Source organism: Apium graveolens, unplaced genomic scaffold (genome assembly GCF_009905375.1).
Source record: "Apium graveolens cultivar Ventura unplaced genomic scaffold, ASM990537v1 ctg1391, whole genome shotgun sequence".
In the NCBI taxonomy this organism is placed as follows: Eukaryota; Viridiplantae; Streptophyta; class Magnoliopsida; order Apiales; family Apiaceae; genus Apium; species Apium graveolens.
Genome location: NW_027417214.1, coordinates 72486 through 84108, shown reverse-complemented (window position 1 = coordinate 84108; position 11623 = coordinate 72486). Strand labels below are relative to the sequence as shown.

General features: G+C 34.6%; 1 long non-coding RNA gene across 1 annotated transcript; it reads right to left on the bottom strand.

Moving 5' to 3' along the window:
- Window positions 1–6427: 6427 nt before the first annotated feature.
- LOC141699812 (uncharacterized) lies at window positions 6428–7305 on the bottom strand. Its single transcript, XR_012566109.1, has 2 exons — window positions 7053–7305; window positions 6428–6896 (listed from the first exon to the last, which is right to left on the bottom strand). It is a non-coding gene; the product is annotated as an uncharacterized LOC141699812 (long non-coding RNA).
- Between the last annotated feature and the right edge of the window lie 4318 nt (window positions 7306–11623).

Here is an 11623-nt window from a genome sequence, read left to right as displayed (position 1 = left end):
TTTTATGAGCTAGAGCCTCTCCAGATGAGTGGCTTGCACATATTCCCTCATAGACTTTGAGCATGCAATAATCTGCCTCTGCGCAATCAACACATTTAAGAAGGGGTGCCAAGAAAGATTATCGATAAAGAGAGTCATCCATAATAGTGTAATGGGCAGCTTTGGAGCGCAACAATTGAGCAGCCCTCTTGGTTTGAGGGAGAATCCCTTCTTGTAGATAAAGATAGATCGGAGTCATCCAATTAGGGCCGTAAGAGAGCACTAGTATTTCTGAAGGGGATGTCAGCATGATTTTGTAAAGACCCGTAGAAGGGGAGTGGTCTTCGTCTATGGCTAACTTTGCCAAGGTATCAGCTCTTTGATTTTCCTCTCGCATGATCCCTTCAAGGGAAGCGATGTGAAATTCTAGGAGTCTGGCTCTAGCTTCTTCAAGATACTTCATCATTAGGGGGATTTGGCAGTAAATCCTCCCAGAACTTGGTTGACTATGAGTTGGGAGTCGCTGTAGGCCTTTAAGTGTTGTACTTGAAGGGCTTTGGATAACCGTAAACCTGCTAGAAGCGCTTTATACTCCGAGCAATTATTGATAGTAGGGAAGTTGAACCTTATAGATTGCTGGATTTCGAACCCTTCGGGGCTTATCAACAAGACTCCAGCTCCACTACTATCTGAGGTGGAGGATTCGTCAAAGAATAACAGCCATGGGGGAGGTAGACGTTCCAACTGGGGAGAATTTTCCGGGAGAGTTTCAGTTTCCGAAGGTGCGGAGCATTCAATTAGGAAATCAGCCAAAGCTTGACCTTTGATGGAAGGGCGAGGTAGGTAGGTGATGTTGAATTGGCTGAGCTCTATGGCCCAATTTACCAGTCTTCTAGAGAGGTCTGGTCTGTAAAGGATCTTCCGAAGGGGCTGATTGGTGTAAACTCTAATGTCGTGCCCTTGAAAATAGGGGCGAAGTTTCCTGCTAACAAGGAGGAGGGAATATGCCATTTTTTCAATAGTGGGATACCTGGTTTCTGCGTCTCGTAAAACATGACTAGTACACATGGAATTGTGTGCCTTTTTCTTTGCGGACCAAACATGAACTTACGGCTGACGGGACTACGGCCAGATACAAATACAGGGGCTCTCCTGAGATGGGTTGGGAGAGCACTGGCGGGGATGATAAGTAACTTTTTAAAGAGTCGAAGGCTTCTTCGCATGAAGGAGTCCATTGCACTTCTCTAGATTTGTTTACTCCTTTCAGGGCGTCAAAGAAAAGGATGCTTCTTTCATCCAACTTGGAAACAAATCTTCGGAGATAGATCAAACATCCATTCAATGACTGAACCTGCTTGGGGGTCGTTGGGGGGTGCATTTCCAGTATGGCCCTAACCTTTTCTAGGTTAACCTCTATCCCATGTCCACTGATCATATGGCTTAGGAACTTTCTGCTAGCTACTCCAAAGGTGTATTTGGATGGATTCAATCGAAGGCCATGATTCTGAATGGTTAAGAAAGTTTCTCTCAGATAATGCAGATGTCCTCCTTTAAATTTAAATTTGACAATCATGTCATCTACATATACTTCCAAATTTCTCCCAATTTAGCTGCATAATATCTTGTTCATGGTTCGCTGATATGTAGCCCTGGCATTCATTAATCCCATAGAAAGAACGCGGTAAGCATACACCACTCGATGGGTGATAAATGATGTCTTAGCCTGGTCTTCAAGAGCTAGCTTGATTTGATTATACCTTGAGAAGGCATCTAAGAAGCTGAAGAGAACATTTCCGGCAGTGGCATCTACTAACTGGTCGATAGCGGGAAGGGGATAATAATCTTTGAAAGTAGCTTTGTTTAGGTCTGTGAAGTCAATGCAAACTTTTACCACTGGTCTTTTTGACCAACATAACATTCGATATCCAATCGGGTAATTGTATCTCATAAATGAATTTCGCTTTCAGTACTTTGCTGATCTCTTCATCTCTGGCTTGTTGTCTTTCAGGTGTAAAATTCCTCATTTTCTGCTCGACCACGGTTTTATTGGGATCAACATGAAGTCTATGAACAACAATGGACTCATCGAGGCCCGACATATCTTCGGGCCTCCAGGCAAAGATGTCTGGGAATTCCCGCAAGAGTTGAATAAGCTCTTGTTTCAGGGTGGGCTGTAGGCTTGATCCGACGGAAATGCATCGAGTGGGATCCCCTTCTACTAACTCAATATTTTCCACAGGTTCTCCTGGATCAACCTTAGGTGTGCGATGGAGTTCGGCTTTTGTCAGAGAAGTTTCAGAGTAGGAAAATGAACTCTCAATCAAGAATACCTGCGAAGTTTCATCTTGGGAAGTTCTAGGGGTCTTGGGGGAGCTTCCCTCTTTCTGTTCCCCGTAGGGTTTTCTCCTTTTAGGCTGAGTTTGAGCCAAGCTTAAAGTAGTGGAATAGCAATACTGAGAGGCTACGGGATCAGTAATCAACTCACCGGGTCCCATGGGGTAGGGAATTTAACTTTCATGTGAGGGGAAGATATAATGGATTCTAAGAAGACCAAAGTAGGCTGCCCGATGATGGCATTGTAAGGAGATACCATATCAATGACATAATATTTAACCATGGCGGTTACCCCTTGTGGAGAAGTGCCAAAAGTGGTGGGGATGTCAATGGCTCCCTGAACGGGTACGACATAATTCCCAAAGCCGTAGACAGACCCCTATATCTCTTCGAGCTTCATCTCTTTTATGAGAGTATTCAAGATCATTCTTCTGAGGGCGTGTTTGAAAATTATATCCAAAGAGGAGCCATTATCAATTAACACCTTCTTGACGTCTTGGTTGGCCATATCAAGAGTAACCGTAAGTGGGCCATTCCGACATATATTTCCCCTGGGGTAGTCAACATCTGAGAAGGAAATGGAGGTGTCCGTGAGGCGAAAGGCTTGAAGCGGAGGATCTATTTGCATGATTTCGCCAGGACTTCACGTTCCCTCCTACAATTATATCCACCACATATCGCGAGGGTGCGGCTCTTGCGGCATCTTCTAATTATGGAGGGTTTTGTCGATCCCGAGGGGGAAGGTAATCATTCAAGAGTCCCCTCTTCACTAGCCTTTCCAAGATGTATTTTAGTGAGGTGCATTCATCCGTCTTATGCCCGATCCCTGCATGGTAATCAAAGAAGCGGGTTCGATCTCTCTTTTTTGTGGGCGTTCTCATAGGATTAGACAGTTGGAAGAAATCCTTGTTTCTTATTTACTGAAGTATATAAGATGGAGTTTGGGTTAAAGGAGTGAAGTTGGGTTTTCTCGGATTTTTCTTGGGACAGCCCTTTGCTCCGTTGGAAATTTTTTTTGGCCTCTCCCCCTAAAGTCCTCCATCCCATTTACTTGCATGGTTCTTCGACTGGATGATGTAGGTTCTTCCCGAGCTGAAGATAGTATGCGCGAATCCTTTCATTCGTGGCGATGTAAGCCAAAGCTATGGTGTAGGCTTCAAAAAGGTCTGCACGCTCTCGATTGCATAGCTCTTCAGCAATCTCTGCACTCCTGGTAGTTCATGTTGCGGATGAAGGAGTCTACAACACTTGTCTGTTTCAATTCTTTGATTTTGGAGGCCGCATTCTTAAATTTCTCAATGTAATCTCGTAGGATTTCACCATGTTCTTGCTTTACATTTTCTAGGGATATTGTATGGACAACATGGGGGTATTAACACGGAATTTTGATAAGAATAATACCTTGAACTCTTTCCAAGAGCTAATAGACCTGGGAGCTAAGCTTGAGAACCAGGTTCTGGCATAGGCTTTAAAAGTTGAGATGAACAGTCGATATTTGGTGATGTTGTTGTACCTATGACATATCATCAGATTATTATAATAACTTAAATGATCATTCGGGTCAGAAGTACCGTTGAATGATTCTAAACTAGTGATTTTTACTCCGAGATTGACAGGTGTAGCTTCCAATGCTTCAGTGAAGGGCGACCCTCCTGTAACTGTGTCGGCAACAGCTCCAGGGTATAGACCTTCTAACCTGGCTAGGCGAGTCATCATATCTTCCTGTGTTTCTATGGGGGTAGCTGTTTGATGGGCCCTCCTTGGATGATACAGGGAACTCCTGACTCTTCGGGCTGGGGTCGATAGTCTGTACTGTGATCCTCCTTCATCATGCGAAGTACCATTTACTAATGATTCAGAGGAAGGAGTCCTTCGGGCCCTACGGGGAGGGCGTTCCCCAGGTCGAAGGGTCATCGGCCTACGGATATTGAGCCTTCGGTGATAACCTCTTATCATTTGAGGTTCTTAGATACTCTGATTTACGGACTCCGAAGGTGTACTATGCCTACGGGGGACATAGGCTTTTTATTGTTAACAGGTTTCTCGGAATCATGGTGGAAATGGAGTGGGGGAGGCCATGTTTTTATTTAAGATTCTTACGGCTATGATTGTAGGAAAACTATAAATCTGATGCCATCAATCAACTATTCAGGAAGCGCAAGCGGATCAGGCGGTTCCAGTTTCATAAAAACCGAAACCGATCATTATGTATCGATTCAGACTGGGTCGTATAAATTCAAACCCGAATTAATGATGTTTTTCAAATTTTCTGTTCAAGTTCGGATTTAATTAGGATAAATAAATTTATATCATTATCAAGAATATGATAACTAATAAGAATATGAAATAAGGTCATGCATGTTGTACGTAATTACGCTTGAAACACAATAAATTAAATTATCGTGCAATTCTTCAAACGTATCAGTTTATTTAATGCACTTAATTAAAATATTTCCAATTTTTTTAATAATTTACAAACATCTATATACAAATAAATCAAAACATATACCAACTACTAAACGCCCATTAGATACATTACAACTAAGATAAATTAATTTAGAGAAATATAAAATATTGTAAAATTATATAAATATATAATTATGACATAACACTAAAAAAGTACAAATACAAATTTAATTCGGATTTTGGATCGATTTCAAATTTAGGTTGAGCTGAACTTAATTTTTGAATTTAAACAAGAGTTTGCTTTCGTGTTTTGGGTCATGTTTTGTTTAATAAAGACAAAATTCAAAGTCAACCCTAAATCAATTCAAGTTTGAAAGTCAAGCCAAAACCTAAATCCAAATATTTTAGATTTGATTGTATACGTTCGGGCGTATCAATCGAATCAGCACTAATTGCCATACCTCCCTTCCATACACGATCTTGAGCAACTTTTTAGATATTGCGGTCTTCTGTCCAAGTGGGTAAAATCTCTTATATATAAAATGCATGCCAGCTTCATCAAGTAGATGAAAGAGAAATGAAAATGATTATTATGCACATTGCTAACCCTCACACTAGTCATGGTCCATTTGTATGCAGTATGCTACTTCAAGGAATCATGCCACATCTAACTTCTTTCATTTCATAAAGAACTTTTACTACAATGTATAGTTCAAAATGGACATAGAAAATTACGTCAAAACAGAGTAATTTTATTGTAGCATGTCATCCAAATTCATTCTCATCGGAATATCTTCGATGAATAAAAATCATTAGCAAAAAATGTGTCAAAGATATCATAAATAAATATTATAGAAATTGTGTAAAAATTAAATCACTCAATTAATGATGCATTTCTGTTAGCTAAAATTTTAGTCAACCTTTCTATATTGGCTATATTTATCAAACATATACACCTGTAGTTAAATTACACATAATTTACTTAACATATCGAAATTATGTATTCTATTTATAATAACTTAAAATGATAAAAATATACTATTTTTAAAATATATCCAATCATTATACCCAATTTTACCGCGTTCGACAAATTTTATATAATCAATATTTTATGTTATTTTAGCCAATTAATTTAGCCAACACCATTGGAGATACTCTAAAACTTGATTACAATCTATGGTTCAAAATGGACATAAAATTAACGTTAAAACAGTGTAATTTATTGTAGCATGTCATCCAAATTCATTTTTATGAAGCTTGATTCCAATCTATAGTTCAAAATGGACATAGAAAATTACATGCCAAAACATAAATAGAAATCAGCTTAACATTACTATGGCGTCTGAAGCCTTAGTTTCATCGGCACTAAATCAGAAGTATCTTTCCGCGTCACACTTTTAACGTCGGTTTTATTGAGAACGGTGGCCTATACATCCTATAGGCGTTGGTTGTAATCTTTACCGACGCCTATTGTAATTTGTGCTACACTTGCGTCGTCTTTTTATTGGTGAAATTAATGTAAAAGCAGGGGTTCATCAACATTTATAATTGAAAAATCAATCAAATTTTGACACATACCTTCTTCTTGTGTACCCATGCGCACACAGCAGAAAATTCGTTATATAGATAACTCCCCGATCAGAATATCACACAATTCATTTTGTGGTGATCTCTCCTTAATACAAAGCTTGGCGAAGGAAAAACACACTGATACAAGTAAGAAATTAATAACGTTGCTTTTGTTTTGATTGAATGCTACATGCACTTATCAGTACTATAAGCTTTATTTTTGGATTCGTTATAACATAATAACATCAATGGGCGACCGATGTGTTGATATTTATGTTATATATTCTGAACAAACTCGAAATCTTCAGGGCGAATATTAATGATTCTGGTGATGCCGTTGGGATCATTAGTGACGGCACCATCATTGGATAGGATTCGAATTAAGTCCACTACAAGGAATGCAGTCTGGGTAATAAATTTGTTAAGAGGTGAGGCAACTCTGAGCAATTGATTGAAAGTAAGACCGCCAGATAATATAGATTCGATCATAGAACTGATTGGACCAAGAAGAATATCAAATTCAAAATCCGCTGCTGTACTTCCTGCTGTACTTGCACCTGTTGTCGTAGCTGCAGTTGTAGTTCCGAGCCTCAATTGCAACTCTGCATCTGCATGTACAAGTGCGTTCACAGGGTCGTCATTTAGAGTTTAATCTCATTATACAGCGCATATAAAGTATATGTCAAATATTTGTATTTTGTTTAGTTCATGAATTCGACTTGAAAAAAAAACATGAGTTAAATTAGCAGCACATATGAACTCACCGGCGCAAGCTGGGAGGCTGGCGGAAAGGGCAGGATTGACGGGGTCGGGGGTACAAGGCACAGACCCATTGATGATGAAGCGGGGCACAGTAGGAAATTGAGCTTTAACAGAGGAAGGAGCCGCCATAAGCGAGGAAATGGCAACCAAGAGAGGAAGGAAGAGGGTGCTGTTGAAGGAGGCCATTGACAAAGGATATTGTTTTGATGGGAATTGGAGAGTTGCAGAAGAGCTTATTTATACAACTCCATCTTGGCTAGCTATAGGTAATGCTGACAATAAAGTGTGCTATTTAATTATTATGTACTCCATCTGTTCCGTTATTTTCTAGTGGTTACTTTTCTACATGCTTTTTAATACTCATTTAAAACATAATTCCATAATATTTTTTTAATTTTTTTTTTCTGAATAAAAGTTTAATGTTGAAACTTTTATTCAAAAAAAATTTTTTGAAAAAAATATTAAGGAACTATATTTTATAAAGGACTCAAAATACGTGTAAATAATAAAGGTATAGAAATTAATGGGACGGGAATTATACATCTATAATACAAGGACATTTAATTTCTAACACACAAATAGATTTTTTCATTTGTTTTTGACAGGACTTTTTTATGAACACACAGAAACCACATTAATGGAAAGTTTTGAATTGGTTATAGACTTGGACCACTAAAAGGTGGTATTTTTATCTTTAGATATTTAATTAATATAGATAATGGACATTAGTTGGCATGTAGGATGAACAGGGTCCTGAATAAAATCCGAGATCAACTAGCTAGTTTAAATGAATTAGGTTGGGTTGGTTTATCTAAACCGGTGGGTGTTTGAACATAAAAATCAGTTTGAATGAGAGCAAAGAAGCAGAGCCAGTTTTTTATCTGTTTAAACTTGGCTCTGTTTAACTTGTTTTAAAAAAAAATTGTTTAAAATTCGGGTACAAATTTCCTTTAAAATAACTTAAAAAGGAATATTTCTAGTTTAATATATTTAAGTATTTCTAATTATTTTTTTTTCACATTCACTTGGTTTTAATTGACTTACAAATATTTTATAATCAAAGCACATTAATTGTTTTGAGTTCAAATGAATGTTTATTGAAAATTATATTTTTACTACAAATTCAGCTCAATATGTTTTTACATGGAAAGAAAATTTGCTACTCAGAATATATATTTTATATACTTAGTTAATATTTATTAAATGTTATTCAAGATGATTAAAGAATAATTGAAGTACTTTGAAGTAAAAAAATGTAATTGTTTGAATTAAAAACACATGTTTATAAAACAAAAATTTAATATTACACTAAAGAAAATATTTATATAGAAATACTCATTATTCACTAATTCTTGTGCTAATTAGTTTACATTTACAAAAGTTAGAATTACAATAAATGATTAGATATTTAACAAATCATTATATTATGAGCTACATTACATTATTTGATTACTATTAAAATATCAGAATACCATACATTGATATAACACTAGATAAAATATGAAATATGATAAGATATTTTATTTCATATAACTATATCTTTTTTTCTCACCAAAACCAGCTATCCATCTCTCACACATTATGAACAGCTTGACCACCTTTTCACCACCTTTTCTTCTTGGAGCGGCCTTTCTCCTGATATGTTAAAGAGCACCAGCTATCTCATCATTGTGAACCTGCTGTGGTTTTTTGATTTCAAGATACTTATTACATCTCATTCTCTGGACGGAAGGGTTCTTGGAGTTGGCTTTTGTGTAAGGGCAAGCTGTATACTTTATCTGGGCTACAGATGTTTGGCATCAGTGCCACTGTTTTTTTTACCTCTGTGCAGGAGGCATTGAGACTGATACTCATCTTTATATGCAGTGTCATAATTTTAGGTGGGTTTTTGACATGTTCTTAGGGGAGCTGGACATCAACCCTAGCTATAACCAATCCTGGCCATCTTTTTTGCTGGAGATTAATTATGCACATCCAAGATAATGTTAAATTAAATATTGGTTTGCTTTCCATGCAAATTTATTCTTATAATATATGGATAGCTAGAAAGGAATTTCAGGGCTCAAAACAATGATATTAACAGTCCTAGTAAAGTTCTTGCTGGGATCAAGATTGACATAAAATTCCAGGCTTAGCTGGTTGCAAGTGGTTCTAAGAATGCATATTTAACAGACCATATTTATATGCTTAGATTGCTTAGCTTTTTGTTTCTTGTTAACGGTTAGGTTTTTAGGTGCTTTGTTTTTAGAGCTACTTTCTGTTAACAATCTCCTTGAGTTAGATTGATTTTAGAAAGTAGGTTCTTTGAATGTAAAAAAGAAAATTTCTTGTATATTTTTTGTTTCTCAGTATATTATAAATTTAGCAAAAAAATATATTAAAATCCATACATGTATATTTCTAAATATTTGTATTTTTATTACAATAATATTACAATAAATTATAAAAATATCATCAGTTTTAAGGCCTAGACTCTTCATGTCCAAATATATACACTCCCTATATCCTACTCAATTTAATTTTTTAAGAAAAAGTATAAATTATTAATCAAAAATAAGAAAAGTCATCAATAAAGTAATTGAATCAATTATAAAGCGGGTATAATGTAAAAAAAATAGTGGATGTGATTAATTTTAATATTATAAAATTTAGTATTTTATTAAAATTTTGTAATGTAAAGAGATGAGAGGGTAATGAATGACGAGGAAGTATCTATATTGACCTCCGACAAAACCAAGAAATTTGGCGAATCAAAGACGACTATAAACCTGCATTTTAAGATGATATTTGTGGTCTTCTTCACCCTACTCGATAGAAATTAAGCTCTATCTCTATATACACACACAGATTGCTCATCAAAATTAAAGAAGAAAAGCGTTGAAAGTGTACCCTAGCTATTTCTGGTTTGACATCCCTGACTATTGCTAGAATGGTACCCACCACACCACTACTGGACTAGTGAATGAATCATATATACCACTAGTCCTATGATAGATACATATATACATTCATGCTCATTCTTGTCTAATATGTACACCAGTAGTTGATGAACATAATATTAAAAATTTTAATAATATATATATATATATATGTGGATTTTGCTAATTTAACCCACGCTACACAATACATACAATACTCTTGTATTTAAATATTAGCTAGAGGGATCAATTATTACAAAGAGTAGGTTATATCTATACATACATAGATATTATATATGTATCTCCCGACCCATCAGAATATAGCACTTTTTAAATATGCATGTATCTACTCACGTGAGAAAGGTGTGCTAACATAAATATGAAAATAGAGTCATATGTATAATATCATCTAAATATTAAATATCTGGATATGTTAGATTCTTTTTATTGTATGACCTCTAGATTCAGTATACACAACAAGTAGATGAATGCGCCTGCAAGTTGATGATATTGCTAACCCACACACTACTTGTATTTGTATGTACTATAATGTGAATACCATATATAAATTATTGCAATTTATTTATTACATAATTTTAAGTTTTGAATAATTATAAATGCATGTAATTTAATTAATCAATTGTCTCACTAGATGTTAATAATGATTATACATGGACATAAATCAGATATTTAACATATAAATAATTGAAACCATCGTAATTTACTAAGAAATGTACCATACGATAATTTACATGCTAGCACACACACATATAACTTAATCTTAATTTATTAATAATAGTGTAAATAAAAAAATTAACATTTTTCATACATACATACATTAAATTTCAAAAACTAACATTTTTTTATTAAAATCAACTTTTAAATTAATAGTGATGTAAATTTTACATTATTGTATATTATGATTGCAAGTCATTCTGACTTCAGTTATGATTTTTTTATCTTTCTAATTTGAGTTAGTTAATTGTAAGTTAGTAATGAACTCAGTAATAATATAGAACAATACATATAGTTTATTTAAATAAAATTTGAAATTTGAGGTCAACTTTGTATTCAACATATATGTTAATTTTTAGTTTTTTCTTTGTAAATATAGTAACGACATTCTACAAATTAAGTTTAATCGTTTCGTTTTAAACGTACATTGACTACCATGTTTATATTCATTCATTAAATTCAAATTATATAACACAAACAAGAATATATATATATTTTGCTTAATGAACTATATTATAAACATTGTGTAATTTAGTAATCTCTTGTATGAAAATAATACACATTGATAAATAATCAACTTGTATTTGATATACGTTAGACATTATACAATATTTACAAATGAAAAAATAACTAAGAACCTTATAATTGCATGATGCATTAAAAAACTTTAGAAAATGACCCGTGTCTCGCACGATTTATTATGCTAGTTTTAGATTTATCATTAAAAGATGTTTTGTTAACTTTATAAACCTTATCACCCGTTTCAATGATTGAATAATTATATTTCATTCAACTTTATAATTAGTTAATTTTTAGCATAAATATAAAAATATATATTCTAAAAATAATAGAATAATATGTATAATTCATATTATAAAATAATATATACATATAATATTATAATGTGTAATATATAAAAT